We start from the raw sequence: 19,336 nt of genomic DNA, 5'->3' as shown, positions 1-19,336 counted from the left end.
AGGGCGCCAGTGGAGTAGTGGTTAGTGGGAGTGGCCAATGCACAGAGGCTATAGTCCTCTAGGCGGGCGGCCTGGATTTCTACAATTCTACAATTCACTGATCAGACTCTTTTATCCAAAGTGACGTACATCAGAGAGTAAGTACAACACAAACAAGGATCTAGAAAAAAGGGAACAATGTCAGTAAGAGCAAACGATCAGCTTTGAGTCTGATTGGACACACAGGTGCTGACAGGAAGTGACCAGAGGCAAAGCACAACATTGAGGGCAGTTCTTGAGAGCTCTAATCAGTATAGAAACCATCTTATAAGTCGTCGTTATCAAACAAAAACCATCGTCATTACCATCATCATCATCAATAATATGGAGACCATCATCATTAAGTTAGTAGGTATTCATGAAAGAGCTGGGTCTTTAGCTTTTTCTTAAAGGTGCAGAGGGAGTTTGGAGTTTCCTGCATGTGATTCCCCACTCTCTCTCTCTCTCGCCCTCTCTATGAACTATTTAATATTTGGTGGTTTTTTTTTTTTTGGCTAAACCGTTACCTCACCAATTCGATTATCAAATTGGTCCCCAGCTTAAAGATTAAACTTTCACACCGCAGAGAAACGACCTTTGTGTTTCCTAAAGATCCCAACAGGACAGTCTGCCATCACATAAAACAAAGACCAGCATCAAATGAGCCCTCATGAGAATCCGGAACCAGACATGATCTGGAATATTGTGCTTGAACAATGACAGAAAATGACTCAAAATGTTTTTGCGCAGTGAGCGTCTGTTTCATATAAATATAATGAAGTCATTCATAGACAGCAGAAGAATGTTTCTGTGAATGAGCACAGCATGTTTCCACAGCGTTGCGTCGTGTCGAAACCGGTCAGCAGGGTTCATGTTTTTGGTGCATCTCTGCAGGTCTCACCCTGCGTGACTCATCTGTCTCCTTGTTAATGAAGCCACATCATCCTCACCCCCCCCACGTCCACCCCCCCCTCCCCCCAGACATACCAGACACACTAAACCGAGTCTGATGACAAAAACGACCGGGTGCCAAGGCAACAACAGCAGGAGGAAGAAAACACCAAATCATGACTTGAATGTTGGAGGATAATGTGATAAAGCAATAAAAGAATGCAGCAAAACAGACCTGAATGTGCTGATTTGATTTCTTTATCAATTTGACCCTAATCGAGTCGACAAGAGGCCCTGACCTCAATCGACTTTGCCCCCCACACCACACTTCCTATAGTCAAAATAAAAAGCCCCGGGGCGCTCACATGGATGTCGGTTGTTTCAAGCTATTGTCATTTAGATTTGACCAAAAAACAGTCTAGCCAGTTTGGCCAGATCACAAAATGTCCCAGATTCATTCACAGCAGAATTTCAATTTCTGCGTCCGAGAGCGAAGCCGTGGTGCTCAAAGATCGATGAAGAAGAAGTAAAACAACAACAACAACAACAACAACGCACTAAACTGATGAGTCCAGTGTGGGAACCTGAGAGGGAAAACCCCCAAAGATAAATGAATCAAATGAGCTGAAAGAAAAAAAACCTTGCACAGGTCAGCAGGAATAAACCACAACACAGACACAACAGACGCTGAGCTCCACATCAAAAAATCACCCAGATCAAAAGAGCTCGTGTCCACTCAGAGTTTATCCTCTTATTACTCAACACACATATGGCAGCCGTGCACAGCCTCTGATCTGTGTCCACCTAGTGGCTGAAAAACACAGAATCACAGATGTGACCATGCACTACAGATACACATGTTCTTAAAATGTTTAATTTGAGGTCAGCTGAAGGGAATATTTAGTTTTAGAAGAGTCAGATTTTAGCTTTCTCACTTTTTTAAGTCAGACACAAAGAGGGACTACTTCTATCCATCCATTATTTTCTGCTTAATCGGGGGCCGGGTCTTGTGGCAGCAAGTTTCCCCAGACGTCCCTCTCCCCAGCTCATCCTGGGGGGTCCCAAGGTGTTCCCAGGCCAGAAGGGGACTACTTCATTATTATGATTATCTGGCTTTTTATGTTTTATTATGAGGACAGGAGGATACTGGATAGTCAGAAACAGGGATGACATGTGGTAAATGGTCATGTATAGGAGTCGAACAGAAGACCATCCTCTGCACGATCTGACCCCTGACCCCTGAGCAAAAACCAGCACCCTGCAGAGAGGGACTTTTGTAGTACCACATTCAGATGCAGTCAAATGGAGCTAAAGCTAGCCACTAGCTATCCTCAGATTAATTGGTGTAAAAAATGCTTTGATTCAGGTTGGACATGTCGCAAACACAGACGTTGTCAAAATGTTTGAAGCTTTTCAACACCTCATGTTTTAAAAGACGATACGATCTCCACCATTTTAATGATCAATCGCATCGATAAGTACGGAAGCTTTCTAAAAAAGAACTACATCTTTGTCACGAAGTCAAAAGTTGCAGTCAAACTCCTGCACAGGGTCTGAATCAGCAATATTTATGTTTTTACAAATCTGTTGTTTTTTTTGCAATTAAGACAGTGTGCATAACTTTGTATGCAAATAGTGGTCGTTAAAAACAATTACCCAATATTGACAGACTAGGATTTAGATTTTTGTTGCTGTTGTATGGATATATTGTTTGACATTAACTTGAATCGTATCAAAGTTTAAAACTCTAGTATCGTGAGAATCCTGGTGTAAAACAACAGAGACATAAAATATGACACTTATTTTTATCCCATTTCATATTATTATTGTAATACTGCACAATGTAAATCACCTATAGTCACATATTCTTCTCTTATGGTGCAGGCCTCGTCTGCGTGTCAGTGTAGGTCATAAAGACTCTGAAACAGTTAACTCCTCGTATCAGCTGAAGAAGTGAATGAAGGCCTGTCAGAGGATCGTCATACCTCTGCTGTGTCAGACATTAATGCACACAGACATCTGTATGGGGGATGAATGGGACATTGAGGGACTCGTCCCCTCTCTTAAGAGGGTCAAAGGCTGAACAGGCCGACATGACCTGAATGAGAGCCGGTCACATGGTCCCCCTGGAGCGAGCACAAGGAAATGAGGATAACGCTCACCACATAAAAGGACCTATTGTCGCCCTCTCTGACATCCACTCTCCCCCTGAAGTGAGGATCTCCACTAACCGCTCAGAAAGTAAAGAGGACATGAAGAGAGGCGAACAAAACAATGTGGAGGAGCAATAAAAGTTGTGCACTAATGGAGGCAAAACTGCCTGGAAACAAACCAGAGAAGAAGAGTTTCTCCATGCAGGAGGAGGAGGAGGAGGTCATGTGACTGAATTTAAATTCAATGCAAACATCATGTAAAGCAGCGCAGGTCACACCGTCGTCACAGCGACTGACACCTCTTAAACAAACGAGACATTTACACATAAGTCCTGATTACATAAGGGGACGCAGGGAGTCCTCCAACCCCCCTAAAAACAAAGAACAACATCCAAACAAACAAGATTAGAGCTCAAATAGTTCATCCGTAAACTAATCAGTCAATTCACTGGAAAGTATCATCAACAGCATTCATTCACTAGTGCTACCATGATCCCTTCATGTGGTACTCTGGGAGTCTCTGGATATTTATTTTCTTAATATATTTTAACATTTTTTTTTTGCATTTGTGGCTCCAAACAGGAAATATTAGAAAGAAAAGTGCGGCGGATTTGTCGAGCATGTTCAGACAAGTCACCGACAGTGAACGCAGCACAAGTGCAAGAGGCGACGTTAGCGGTGTCAGGGACGCTTCAGCACCCGCTAGCAACAAACGACGCAAAACAGTCAGAAAATATATGACTCGAGTTTGGATTCTTTTTGGAGTGGCCACAGAGAGTGAGCGCAGGCCGCAGTGCGTGGTGTGCAGTCAATAATAAATAATATGAATATCAGGAATAAAACGACCTCCTGTGTAAACTGTAGATGTAGATTAATAGCCCTATCTATTTAATAATAGAATATCTAATAATATAATACATATATATATTTGTGTGTGTGTATTATGTGTTTATATATGTATGTGCATATATATAGATTCATGTTTTTATTTTTATTTCTTGCTTTTACGCTTTGCCTGTAAAGCACTTTGGTCAGGTGAAGCTGTTTTTAAATGTGCTACACAAATAAACTTGATTTGATTTGATAATGGCGGTCCTTGGAGAGCCAAATATTCTCACTGTGAAAACTTTGAGAACGCGTGATCTACAGCAGACGTTTGGGCCCTGGACGCTGTAACGAGCATTTTGTGGCGCTGGAATACTCGTTTGATTTATCAGGTGGTTGTAGTTTAAATTCAGCACATGTAACATTTCTGCAGAAAATAAAGAAACAACTAAATATACATCTACCGCCAGCAAAGAATGTTGTATTTAATCTTTTCATATTTAAGACTAGAAGTAATGCTTAGTTAAATCCTGGATGTATATATACTCATTCTTAGTTTTGATATTTTTAATGCTTATTTACTTTGTATTTAATATTATATTGTGTTTATTTGCTCATATTGAGTGTTTGGATAACATGCTGCTGTAACGCCACAATTTCCCAGTTTGGGATCAATAAAGTTATTCTATTCTATTGCTGGTAGCAGATTTTCTGTAATATTTGTGTCATTTTGATGCATATTTGAAAAGGTTCATGCGTCAACTAAAAGGGGAAAATCTGTTTTTTACCTAATTGTTACCTATTGTGGTGTATTGAATATTTTCAGCTTCAAGTGCACGGCTTTAATTCAACTTTTTCTTGTTTTATATTTTGTAAAATGAATACCTTCAGGTTAAGGAACAATTCACCACGTTGGAGACGTTTTTACTGCAGTCCAACATTTTACAGACTAAAGGGTTAATTGGGGAAACGGCCGGCAGATGAACTGATCACTGCAGTAATCGATAGTCTCAAGCAGCAGCAGTTAAGGTACAAAAAAGCAGCGATCTGTTAGCAGATGGTCCACCATTACCGTTTTCCAGGTCAGATGGCGGCTGAAGCGAGGGAACCGTCAGGGATCTTCTGAATGAAAGTTGTAAATCAGGCTCGTGGGGTACAAACCCCCCCATTGAGGGGCGGACAGTTTAATGTGCACTGCTCCATGTGCGGACGAGGAACTAATCCACCTTTAAGAAATGTGACACTGGGGCCTGAGGAGATGTTCAGGGTGGGTTCAGCTGGAGCTATAAAAACTGGGGTGGTGTTGGTGGAGGCTTCTTGTGTTCATTTGCATAAAGCTTCGGCTTCAGTGAGACGTCAGGAGCCAGAGCCAGTGAGACATCATCAGGGGCTGCTCTGGAGAAAATACCTCCAGGTGTCGAGTTTAAACCACTGGGACACTGAGAGAAAGTCATTAAAAAACTATTTCATGAATTGCTTCAGTGACTTAAAGTCTTTCTATGTGATTTTTCACACTTAAATATAATAGAAATCAAGTATCTCCTCTGAAAATAACTCTGTGAGTCATGACTGTCTACAATGGGTGTAACACCTGAGTCCCACTGTCTGTGATGTTTTCAGAGTTTTCAGAGTCCTATCTTCACTTTGTTTACATCGCCCGGACGGCCGGCTGACTCCTCCCCTCGTGTATAAAAGTTGTTTAATTGAGGGACTAGAGAAAAGAAGAATAACATACTGTACTCACTGCTTAACTGTGTTTCTAGATCACGCTCATTTCAGGTAAATTTACATGCAGTGTGAAGATACGAGCAGAATAAAGATCGCTAGCATTAGCATGCTAACACAACAATGCAGCGCGAGTTGTTTTGGTTTCATGCTGGTGCTCAAGGGCGACATCTGCCGGATCAAAAAATCACATATAAAGCCTTTAAAGAGTTTAAAAAAGTGAGGAGAATATCTGGATCCAGCTTCTCAAATATGGATATTTAACCCGTTTCTTCCTCCTCTGATTTTGAATAAAACACTGATGAATTTAGACCGTAAGACAAAAAAAGTCTGTTAGAGCTCTGCGAGGTAAATGGTCTGCCCAAAGACCCTTTCAGGGCCGACGTCACGATCGAGCACTGTCAGTCCTTACATCATGGTGCAGGAGGTGATGGCAGGAAACAGCAAATGAGAAGAGTCACCGCACACAAGATGGCTGAATTACTTCTTCTTTTTTGTAATTACACATATAAACAACATGTTTTTCGCCGGCATGGCTTCATCAGGTGATGTGATGATGCAAAAGGTGAAAGACTTTTAGCTCAGCACAAAGAATGAAGGATTATGAAGGAAACAGGATTATACAAAACAAACCATCCACCAGAGCCACTAAATCATTTTGGTCAAAAATGTCAGCTTGGGATTTTAGAAAGCGCTGACGGTCACTTTTAGCTTTTCTCTACAGGGAACAATTTATCAGTTCATTAAAGCCAAACTTGTCATAAGAGTGAAAGAAGTTGCAGCCCTTTGCACAACTTTAGAGGTGACTTCGCTTTTTTTATTTAATCACAGCTTCATTCCAGAGCTGCAGCCACCTTAATACATTCCTCAGAAGTGAAAGGACTCAAAGTAAGTTCATTTCTGCAATCATAAAAGCCCAGTAATGAAAACCATTTGTCGTGGCCACTTTAAAGGCAGGTTTCATACCCGTTGTAAATACTCCAGAAAGTGTTGCGTCCCCTGCCAACCAGACTACGAGCTCTGCATCCAGACTGTTACCGTGTCCGGCTCCTCGCTGCTTTTCCATGTGTGTCAGCAAACGTCTTTAATACCTGATCCACAGCGAGTCAACCTGCCAAACTCGAACATGCCTGGAAAATATGTGGAGACTGAACAAGACAAGCTGGAGAGGCCAGACGAGTAAATCCAGGTCAAATGGAGTTAAGTAAATCCGGCCTATCGAGCTGCTGCAGCAGTACGAGTACAAAAACAAAAAGGTGACCATTCAGGTAAACATCCAGCTTCAGGATTAACTCAGATTTTCTGGTAACTTGACCCCGGCTCATTTATAACCAGGATACATCAGAAAGGTAACCTGTGATGCCTCCCCCCACCCCCTTGCTCCCTATCCCTCTTCCTGCATCTTATCCCATCTCTCCCCCTATCCCTTTCCAAGCCCGGCGCAGTCTAGGCCTGTGAAGACTGTTTTGTCATGAGCCGGGGATCCGGCCGAAGATTTCTGCCTTTTAATAAGACAGTTTTTTCTTACCACTGTAACTTTTGCTGCTTTGCTAAAGTGCTCATGATGGATAGACCGGATCTTTGTAACATAACAATGAGTAAGGTCTTTTACCTGCTTTATGTAAAGTGTCTCGAGATAACACTTGTTATGAGTTGACGCTATACAAATAAAAATTGATTGATTGATTGATTGAAAGAGCCCAACATGACAACCGCTAACCAATCAGATCGACGGCACACAAACATACCAAGACCCCAAGGGCCACCAAGAGGTTGACTTTTTCAGGGGGGTTGGGTTGGAAGGACGGACATGAAAATTGGTACAGCCATTCATGTTCCACCATGGAGGAATTTAATCCACTCTGGTGACATTAGGCACAATCGTATGGTTTAAATGTAGTCCAATACTTTGGTTTATGACTAACACGATTGAAATCCCAGCATGCCTCAGCTGAATCTGTGCCGAGTGTTAATTAGAAAATGTTAGCATGCAGAGAGAGATTTTATGTAAATGTTTCACATGAGACGTGGCTGCAACAATATGTCTTCAAACAATGAAAAACTGTAGAGGACTTATTACCATCCTAACCTTACCAGAACAGAAAGAGCACTATGCACCTTCATGATCCCGTAAGAGCTCATCCATACTTTCTGGAAGTGATGGGACAGATCATTCCATCATGAAATTCAAACATTCCCATCATCATGCTAGCTCCTGCAAGCTAAAATGCAAGATGTCAAAGTAGGCTTTCATCCCAAGTTCTCTGTACAGTTTATCTGGTAGCCTAAATTCATGTATGCAGTATGAAATGTAGAATATAAACTGCACAGACAACAAGTCGATCTTTGTACATGTTGAGTTAAATACTGCGACTAAAGGCTGATGTTCGTTTTCTTTACTTCTGTTTACTTGATAGGGCCGTGACGACTCAAGAAAGGCCTTGTTGTGACTGGAAAGAACTGATAGCACCAAATAAATTATTCTGTCATTTTGTATGTGTGTTTAAAACTCTCTTTTTGGGCCGTTGGTTTAGCACAGTGGTTACATTGCAGGTCCCATATACGGAGGTTAAAGCCCTTAAAGCTGAGGCCAACGACTCCCATGCTGGGTCGTTTACGGCATGTCATACCCACTAACTCTACCCACTGTGTCCTCTCAATAAAAGGCATGGAAAGTCCAAGAAATTATGTTTTTGTCCCCCACATTCCCGACCCTGAAGATTTCAAACTAATAGGATCAGTAGCGTCTTAATAATAGTTCAATGGAAGCTAGTTATTAACGTTGTAAATACTGTGTTAAAGAAGCATATCCCTAAAAGAGCGACTACACCATGGGTCATCCAAAGAGAACAAGAATGAAACAGATTAATATAATGACATTAAAAAAAATGGGTTTTGTTATGAATACTAAACAAAGGGAAAAAGAAACAGATCTTGGAAAACTTATTTTTCATGAAACCATTTCCTTCAAAGGCTCGAGGCGTTTGGAGAACAATGACAGCAGACAAAAAGAGAAGGCATCGGAGCAGCGTGAGTGATTTGACGATTGGCGAGTGTCTCCACATCTGGCCGCCAGCCGCAACTTAAAACTCAACCAGGACTCAAAACTCATCATCCACATCCTCTTCCCGAGGTCGAGCCAAGAGGAAAGACCTATTCATGGTACAGAAATAAAGATAATATGTGGAGGTTTATATATGGAGAGCCTCGTTTTTTAAAAACCTCCAAACAATCTGCCCTCCATCACCCGCTGACAAACACGACCTCCATGGGAAGATGTTGTTTCAGAGGCCTGTAGGTCGCTCCGATTGGAGAGGTTTGGAAACAGGAAGCTCATGAGAAACACAGAAACTCACTAAGCACCTTGTGGGAGTGGGGGGGGGTTTAGAGGCTGAGCGGCAGGAGGGAGGGGGTGTGTGAGGCTCCTGAATAACATCTTTATTTTAAGACAAATGAAAATAAACTGCAGCGGTGTACAAAGGAGTGTTGATGCAGGACAGCGTGAATGAAGACAAAACCTCCCACTGTCGCTGTTATTCTTCATCTACTCCGTCTAAGTCGGAGTTATCACGGTCCATAACTCAAGACGAGCCTATAGATCGCGTCCTAATCCTTTTCACGGCCAAACAGGACGTTGTGGGGACCCGGTTTGCTTGAATTGATTAAAGCTACATTCCAAGCCATATTTTCTTTGGCCGCACTGATGAATTGAATGTTTGTTACAGCTGCAGCAGCTAAAGCAGTGTTTTGCCAACTTCAATGTTTGTATGAGCACAGATTCCTCTGTGGGGTGGACTGAGAGTGAGTCCTCTACGCTCGCCGTGTGAGCTTCTCTTTCCCCTCATATTATTGAGAGTCCTCCAGCATATTCTCTATCATGCATATTTCAGAGGCCATGTCTGACACAGCCGGTGAAGAACAGTCGATGTGAAGATGGAAAACACAAGATTCAGGATTTGAGATGTTTAACTGAGAAGCTGGAGCTGAGAGATCTCTTTGACTTAAATACATAAAGCTGCAATAAGTTATTGGTTAGTCGTCAACTATCAACTGATTCATTTTTTTGAGTGATTTCAAAAACAAATTATTTCATTCAAACTTATTAATTGTGAATATTTATGTTGTCTTTACTTCTCTGTGTCAGAAAACTGACTGTCCTTGGAGTTGTGGATTAGGGATGGGTTATGATTTTCCAATATTCAAATAGTTCAGTAATTCACTTGTTTGTTTGTTTTTTAAATCGAAGCTTTCATGAGACTTTTATCTTTTCTTTAGCGGTACCTGGTTGTACCTCTGTCAGACAGCGGCTGTACTGTAGCACATCTGAGAGCAGCTAACCGCCATTAAAATATCAAAAGAAGAAGAAAGCATTTGTTTCAGGTGACACAACTGCATCGTGCACACTCATTTTCTTGGCAATAAGGCTGAAGTTAAAGTGATTTCTGCATAAGGAATGGTTGAAAATGGTTGTGATGGATGTTCTGGGCATCAACTAATGAAAGCATAATTTTTCCACTTTAAATTGTTTGGTTTTTTTAGCTATTGCATTTTATTTGGACGGCTACTTCCAAGGAAAACACAAAGAGCGACTCAATATTTGTTACTTTTGGGTCTTTTTAAGCCCTTATTGAGAGGACAGGATGCTGGATAGAGTGTGAAACAGGGATGAGAGGAGTGGAGGATGAATTGGGGTATAAGGGCTGACGGTGGATGTCTTCAAGGATAACAGAGTCTATACACGAACGCCTGAACTAACCGCTAGACAGCCAGCGCCCTCTTTACATTGCTTTGTTAATCAAACAAGAGATAAAAACCCAAAAAAAGGATGAAACTGTCCCAATGAGAAGCTTGAACTGGAATGATTATAGAAGTGACAGACCTGATTGTTGTTCTTTTTTTAAACTGCTTGAATTCTGCTTCATAATAAACATATTCACTTTGTATTTGCTGTCAAGTTTTTGATATTTAAAAAGCCCATTTAGGGACGGGCATTTCAAATCAGCTTAGGCTATGAATGCTAATTAGTTTACATGCTACATACTTGTCAAAATACAAGAAATTTGTCACTTGTCTTTGCATTTTCAGTTTCTCTTTTTGACTTTTTCTGCCGATATTTTTTGCAAAAAAACTTTTACAAAAAAATAACACAAAGAAGGCTCAAGTTGAAGTGTCAGAGCTCCAAAGAGACATCGCAGTCAAACTAGATCATTCCTTTGATCTAAATATCTGCATCGTGTGTGTGTGTGTGTGTGTGTGTGTGTGTGTGTGTGTGTGTGTGTGTGTGTGTGTGTGTGTGTGTGTGTGTGTGTGTGTGTGTAAACAGTCGTGGTGGTGATGACGATCAGTCAGCTCTGCCTCCTGCTGTGAGCTCTGTTGTGTATCTCTCTGACTCTATGGGGTAATTGATGAATATTTTGGGATGCTAATGCCGGCTGCAGAAGTGCCTTTGGAGTATAACCATGGTAACTACAGTACCTGCATGCATCAGACGGGGGGGGAGGGGGCGATAAAGGCCTGAGCTGATAGCTGATAAGTAGGGGTCCCGGCCCTGGCCTAGTTTATCTTCAAAGCATAGTCATTTATGCAGAAGGAATGGGGGGGGGGGGATGCTGGGGAGATATCAGGACTGCAGGAGGCTCTGACCCGTCTACCCCCCCCCCCCCACAAGACTTCAAACTGACTGAATGATTGCCCTGTTGCTGTAAAAACTGGTGAACTGCCACCTAACAGAGTGATATCTCACAGAGTCTGACCTTGAGACTCTGCAAGGTCCTTCAGCTCTTTAAAACTCACATTCTGCCTCGAGATGCCTGAGTCAGAGTCACAGCAGACACAGACACAGAGATAATCAACTCATTGTTTCAGCCATATTTCAGACACGCACGAGGAAAAATGCTGCATTACCAACATTTTCAATGTGAGAGTTTGCAGTTTTATATCAGTTTAAACAGAATATTTGGGGAATGTGGACTTCTAGCTGGACAAGAAGAATCAGGAAATACAGAGAGAAGAAGAAGAAAGAGTTTATTTTGACATCCCTAGATGTATTTTTAAAGGCTTTTTTGGGGCTTTTTTGTGGATAGTCAGAAATCAGAAGAGAGAGGTGGGGGAATGACATGTGGGAAAGGAGCCAAAGGCCGGATTCAAACCCGGGCCACCCGTTTGGAGGCATTTAGCCTCTGTCCATGGGGCGAGCGCACTAACCACCCACTAGGCCATCAACGCCCCCCTCAGATGTTTTCACCAAAAAGTCCAAACACAAAAACCGGTGATGTTAAAACTTATATCAAACAAACAGCTGGGCAGCAACAACAGTGGATAAACAGCAGTTATATACGTTTGTTATTGACTTATCATGAAAGGTTTTCAGGTCAAAATAGGAGATTTCCGTCCTTTCCAATTCTCATTATATTAAACTGAATATCTTTAATTTTTGGACAAACCCATATTCGGTTTGGTTCAGGGTCTCTTATTACCAACTGTTTACATTAACAGCCCATGGGGACAAAACATCCTGATGTCTGTTTTTACACTTCTATGCCGATGATGCTGTCATTTCCTGCTTTGCAGCTTTGACAAATCTTCAGCATTTTATATATATCACAAGATTTACTTTGTCAACTGCAACTTGTTTTCATGCAGATAAAACTGAACGCATCTTCTTTACATCTTAAAGTGAAAACAGTATTTTGAGAGAACATTTTTACAACCGACTAGAGATGTGCTCGATTCAACATCGTCACCCTCGCTTGTTGGTAGCAGTAAATTAGTTGTTTTAAGTGATTCATATATTTATTGGTGTTGGCTCACAATACCAGTAACATGTTGTGTCTAAGCTGTAACGCAGACCCCCGCCACTAGCTGGGGCTGTAATAGCTCCGGTTAATAAACCTGTTCACCCTGCTCTATCGCCCAGGTGTACACCAGCGGAGGGACGGTATCTCGTAGGAGCATTAGCATTCAGCTACCTGCAGAGGCAGCACTTTGAGTCCAAGACAAATTCCCAAAGAGGACTATAAAAGTGGATCAGATACAAACTTCTCCTCATTTTAATAAAATCTATGAATGAAGCCATTTATAACTAAAGGAGTCATCAGTTAGGTACTAAAAAGGAGAAAAAACATCTGAAACTTCCCTTTCATTGATCAAATATTTGAATAATCAACTTATTGTTTCTGTTTTCTTTTAAAGAAACAAAGAAGTTTACCTACAAACCTGAACTTGTAGATTATTACTACTCAAAGTAGTTGTTGTTTTTTTCCCTGTTGAATAAAGTTTTTGTTTTTTTCATTATTGTCAGAATGTGAAACAGGTTGGAGGGAAAATCTGTTTCCTGCACCGACAGAGCAGAAGAAAGAATTTGCCTGTGATGCTGCTTCCTGCTTTCATTTCCTCTCTGGCTCAGCTTGTTTGTCATCGGGGTTGTCTGCAGAGAGGCGCTTTGATCAGTTGTCAAGAAGATTTGAATAACTTTTCTGTCCATGAATCAAGAGGTTTTTTTTTAAACTTTCTCCCATTCAGCAGTGCGATGTCTTGCGGTGGACCGAGACGCCCAGTAAATAGTTCAATAACCGAAACCAGTTAACGGAACCAGCAGCCAAATTAAACACTTACTCCACGCCACGTTTCCTCTCTGTAATAAAGTCTGAACACCGTCTGCCGGCTCAAACACGCTGCTGGACACAAAGGCGTGCAGAACATCTGCGAACAATTAACATGCGAAACAGAGAGCGAGCACTTACACTGCCCATTACACTCCAAATCCAAGTCACTGGCTTTGCTCTTCATGATGTAACGCAGCACAGCCTGAAAAGTTTCACCGGGACAGAGCTCTCACAAAAAAACTTCAGAGGAGCTCAAAGGACGTAAATGAGAGTGGAACCACATTTATCTGCAGCTCTGAGCTCACTCCTCCAGGATAACATCTTCACAACACCAGAGGGTCATCGTGTTCCAGACTAAAGATTGTTCACAATGTGGCACATTAACGCACATTTCATCTGAATGCCCTCTTGTGTGTGTAGCCTTGAAAACAGAACAATCACTCCACCCAATGAAAGGGTTAAAAACGACATTTACACTGCTGCATTTCTTCACTTCTGCTTGCTTTCTCAAAAACATATCGTTTCCTCAAGTGGACGTCTGGGACTGTTTTAGTTTCATGACAAATTTAGTCAGTCTGGGTCCAAAATGAGACTTAACACCGGTGTAACGAGGAAACTTGAAGCCTCATGTGAACTAACACAGAGACTGGACTTCTGAGGGGGGGGCGCTGGTGGCCAAGTGGTTAGGTCGCACACCCCAGTGTACAGATGCTGCAGTCCTCGAAACGTGCAGCCCGGGGTTCATATCCCCACCTGTCAATCCCCACATTCGGAGTAAAAGATTAGACCATTGGCGGTCACCCCGGAAATTTTAGGGAAATTTTCCATGTGAAAGGGGCTTCGGATAATTTCTGTTTCCACACGTTGAACTTTTAAATGAAAAATATTTGGATGTTTAAAGGTTGTAAATATTTCAAAAGGTGATGGAAACGTTAATTTAATTCTTGCATTTTTTAATGGAGCAATAAGGATTTTTTTTCTACTTTGTACTTTAGACATTTAAGTCTGTTTCCAATCTTTGGAGAGAACCAGTTTAAGACGTCTCACATCTATCTGGACCGAGGTGACCAATGGCCTCTGTGGATCAGCAAAGGGGCCGAGGCAAGATTCGAACCCACGGCCGCTGCTGCTACAACTATATGCCACTGGCGCCCCAAACAGACTTCTTTTTTTAAAAATCTGTTAATGACGATGTAGAAAGAAGTGATCTTAAGTGACCTCTGTTTCCTGCTCGATGCTACATCAGGCGCTACAAGCTAAACACCACTGAAGTGTTGCACCATGGGTAATGTAGGCTTTAACGATGGAGAAGCTGGTGTGGGATGAATGTTTATTTTTAGATCTGCTGCATGGATATTGATGCTTCTGGTTTAAATATTAATTTTGTGCCTTTAAATGTTGAAGAAGAGCGAAGCTGTGTCGTTGAACGTCTCTTTTTTTAAACGCGTCTCTGGGGGAGTTTTTTTTGTGAACGTCCTCAAAAATGTTCCCAGAGACAAACTGTTTCCCATCATGAAGTCACTCTTTTGATAGATGGGGGGGTTAAGTCTTCAAGGATTACTAACATGACATAGTGTGTTCGTCCACAATTTGCCAAAAACAACAAGGTGCGACATTACATCAACGGACAGTTTGGAAATAAAACAAAAGGGATACGTCATTTCATTTCAAAAAGCAAAACTAAAGGAAAACGCAGCCTGCAAACACTAAAACATTCATCGAGCGTTTCATAGGACATCGTCAGTGAAACTTAAATATTTTACAGCCTGAACACTTGCCATCTCTGTGAGCCAACAATTTCAAAATGCTTCAAACAACCCTCCTTCCATCCTCGTTTCCTCCGACCTGAAGTTTGAGCTCTACTCAGAAAAACGATGAGACAATAAAAACAGCATGAGCGTATATCTGGCCTCAAACCAACAGACACAGGTCATTAAGCGTGGATGTCCCCCCCCCCCCCCCCGATGAAACGACTCTGTAATTTCTACACAGCCTTTATCTTTAAACTTTTTAGATCCTGTTTAATCTCCAAACAGGCCAACCACTTATGACGATTACTGGCACATGTTTTTATTTGCCTATAAAAGCCTTCACAATGTGAAAACAAACAAGCAACAATCCCCCTCCTCGTGACCGGAGCGTCGTTCTGTTCATGTGCAGGATATCACATCATATAAAAAGCTGCATTGTTTAAGTTTGATCCAAACACATCCAGTGACTGCCAACTCCGCTCCAAACACGTTCCTCTACAGGGCCAGTCTCATGGCCGCCAAGCCTCCATATTCTCATCATATTTATAGCAAATGTGCTTTTTTTAAAATCGCTGAAGGCGTTCGAGATTACTGCGATTGTTCAGTCGTCTGTACATGTTTGTGTTCAGTGAAGTTTGATTAGACTGAAATACTAGAAGTTCAGATTGTGTGGAGCGTGCAGCCTTTAACGGGGTTTAACTTTTATCACAGTGTCGTCAGTCTGCGGACTCGACTTCCACCGTGTAGAAATAAAAAGACTGAAGTGAGATGAAGACAATGAGAATGATTTCTTATTTGACAAAACAGTTTTAGTTTCATTTTGGGAACATAAGAAAAAGTTAAATCGCAAAATGTTTAAAATCGCAATAATATCGTATTGTGACTCGAGTATCGGGATGATATCGCATCATGGGCGCTCTGGTGATTCGGTGATATGTTTGTGATATCATTTGATTCCCATGAGCTACCAAACAGGAAGTTAAATAGACTCTAACTTCACAAGCTGCTCAATAAGAAGAGCAATCTGCACTTTAAGTCACATTAATAAATATACTACAACAGTTTATTATATACAGGGAAGAGGATTAGGATTAGACAGTAGACACAAATAATGATGCACTCATTATGCACTTTGGAAAGGTCACAATGTAGAGAAAGACAAAATATAAAGAAAAAAAAGGCGTAATGTCGAGAATAAAGTCGAATTAAGATTTCAAGAAAAAAAGACGAATTTCGAGAATAAAGTCGACACTTCTGGAATAAAATCAAATGTCAAGAAAAAAGTTGAAAATGTTGAGAATTAAGAAGAAATACAATTTTGTGAATTTTTGACTTTATTCTTAAAAATTGTATTCCAAATACCCAATGCTCTCTGGGTGTTGTATTTTACAGTCTTGCCTAAGTTGTATATTCCCTGTTCCATGTTAAATGTCTGAAATCTGTCATATAGATACGTCCATGTTTGATACGGTCTTGCAAAATATTTTGACGTCTTTTTTGGATTGTTTTTAAATAAATGTGATTTGCTCATTTAAGTCCCTGCTGTCGTGTGAATGTTTCTTTGTCCTGTTTGTTCAAAAAAACGTTTTATTCTTAACATTATCAGGCTTTCCTCAAAGTGTATAATGATTAAAAATCTTCCCCCTCTCATTATTTATTCAACATGTCTGGCCCTAATCCTCTTCCGTATATATTTGATTAATAAATGAACCTTTTGTTTTTCATGGTTACTACTCACACTTTTGTCACTTTGAGTATATTTTGACGCTTCTTCTTCAGTGCATTATATTTGTAATGGAGTAGTAGTGCAGTATGGTAGAAGTACTTTTAAGTAAAAGGTCTTTTGAGTATTTTCCTCCTCACTGCAGCAGAGACCAGCAGACACATTCACACCTTCATTCATTCAACGAGCAGTCCTTTAATCCTGCTGCTGTTCAGAGTATTATCAGTCTGCAGACACAGCCAGGTTGAGCTTTTCACAGATACTAATGAATGCTCAGTTATTCACATCATTAATTAATTATCTCTCTCTCTCTCTGCAGAAGTGTTAAGGAGACCGTGAATGCACCGCAAGTAAGCAGCTCTTGCGGGACTGGGATGACACTTCCTCTTTTCAGGTTTCAAGCCTCAAACTGCGACATTAGAGCTCACATGAAACAGAGTGAAACAAAGAGGAAAAGACGCACTTAGGCGCAGAATCTTTTTTTTTTTTTTTTTCTTGGGACAGGCCCTCAAAAAAAAAAAAAAAAAAAAACCCTAAATGTGTCCCCTCCGGCTCCGGTAAAGAAGCTGTTACGCCCTTGCACCGCAAACATTAGACAACACGTCGCCGATAAATGTTATTAAAATGCAAAAAAAACAAAAAAAACAAAGCGAGCTACATGTTTAGCTTCACACCCAGCCGGAGCTTCACTTCACCGGGGGATGTTAAATCAATGAAGCCCTAAAAAAAAAAAAAAACCCAGTGTCGGTATGTTTCCCAGCAAATATCTCGACCAAGCTAGCATGAAACGGCATTTAGAGAAAAAAACAGCTCACCTCATTTGGATGGAAACTGTCGACGTAGCATGGTTAATAAAGAGAAGAGATGTGGTTTCAAACATCTGATCTTGTGCTCATTGTTGCAGCGGTGTCGTCCTCTCTCTGCCTGCAGACGCTTTCTTTCTCTGCCTCGGCGTTTTTACTGTTTTGGGTTTGAGGAAAAGTGATGTCATTGCATGAAATTGCATTACCCGCCCCATTTTTTTTTTCTTACAGAGGGCTTGTCCCCATGCTGCCAAACATAACTTCACCATATACTTAAAAAAAAGGGTTCCTCTATATAGTGGTCTTTCTGTTCCGTAAATACTGCAGTGATCATAAATCTGTTCACAATCTGGTTTTGGTTTAAAAAAAAAAAAAAAAGAGTTGAACAAAAGTTGCATAAAATAGTTTATTTGTGGATGAAAGTGGTGAAAAGTTTTGGACCAACTGAATGAGAACTATTTCACCCAGAAGTAAAATAAAATATACACTTAAGACAAACAGAGCAGCTGAAAGTAAATGTATGGAGTAAAGCTGCGTTTCCACCGCAGGAACTTTCCCCACAGACAAGGGAGGAACTTTTCCCCCTGGGGTCCTTTTCGATGAACTATAGGTGCATTTCGACCAAAGGAATCAGGGTCTAAATTGAGCTATGGAGTAAATAATTTACCCCGAAAAAGGACCATGCTCAGGGGAAAGTACTTTCCAAAGGTCCAGGGACTTTTTGGAGCAACTTTAGCCCCTTTTCAACCGGAGGAACTCCATGTGATCTGCAGAGTCCCTCTGCACCTTTAAGAAAAAGCTAAAGACCCAGCTCTTTCATGAATACCTACTAACTTAATGATGATGGTCTCCATATTATTGATGATGATGATGGTAGTGACGATGGTTTTTGTTTGATAACGACGACTTATAAGATGGTTTCTATACTGATTAGAGCTCTCAAGAACTGCCCTCAATGTTGTGCTTTGCCTCTGGTCACTTCCTGTCAGCACCTGTGTGTCCAATCGGACTCAAAGCTGATCGTTTGCTCTTACTGACATTGTTCCCTTTTTTCTAGATCCTTGCTTGTGTTGTTCTTACTCTCTGATGTACGTCGCTTTGGATAAAAGAGTCTGATCAGTGAATTGTAGAATTGTAGGAACTTTCCCCCAGAACTTGGGTCCTTTTGAAAAACTAGGTGCGTTTCGACCAAATAAACCAGGGTCTAAATTTAGTTCTGAGGTAAATAATATACCCCGAAAAAAGACCGTTCCTACATCTCTGATTGGTCAGGCTCTCATAGCATTAATTAACGTCTGATAGGCCAGGAACTACTTAGCGTTAGCGCCATGTTTAAAGACTGAAGCTTCAGCCCATTTTACATTTTTTTTCATCGTGTTTTGATAGTTCGTTCCCACTGCAGGGATCTGGGTCTAAATAAGACGACAGGGACTTCTTAATACCGCCAAAAGGTTCCTGTTTTCTGAAAATACAGGATTGGGTTTTGCCATGCTGAGAATACGGAGAAAATTTTCACACTTGCACTCCTGAAAATTTTAAGAACATTTCAGGAGGACCGCCCCTGAAATCCTCCTGATCTGGTTGTTCACACATGCAACAAAATTCTAGGGTGCTGGCAGGAGACACTTGGGAAGAAGTCAGAGTGAAAAACTCTGTTTGTGTCATGCAGCTCACCCTGAAAACTTCAGGAGTCGTTTAGGAGTTTTGATCAAGTGTGAACAAGGCTTGAGAGTGGAGTAGCCACTTGGAGCATTTGAAAGACTGGCAGAGAAGAAAGTAGTTTGACCGCCATGTGTTGCCGTATCTTAAACTCTTTTAAATAATGTTAAGTTAAAAATGACTA

At 41.1% G+C, this 19,336-nt stretch overlaps 1 protein-coding gene across 1 annotated transcript in view; it reads right to left on the bottom strand.

Moving 5' to 3' along the window:
* nckap5l (NCK-associated protein 5-like) overlaps positions 1–17,660 on the bottom strand; it is a 48,254-nt gene extending 30,594 nt beyond the window's left edge. Inside the window, exon 1 of the mRNA XM_061058162.1 lies at positions 17,506–17,660. The gene's annotated coding sequence lies outside the window, so the exon portion shown is untranslated. The remainder of the gene's footprint in view (positions 1–17,505) is intronic.
* Positions 17,661–19,336: the final 1,676 nt, after the last annotated feature.

This window comes from Labrus mixtus, chromosome 15 (assembly GCF_963584025.1).
Source record: "Labrus mixtus chromosome 15, fLabMix1.1, whole genome shotgun sequence".
NCBI lineage: Eukaryota > Metazoa > Chordata > Actinopteri > Labriformes > Labridae > Labrus > Labrus mixtus.
The sequence above is the reverse complement of the archived record's forward strand: the minus strand, read 5'-3'. Positions and strand labels throughout refer to the sequence as shown.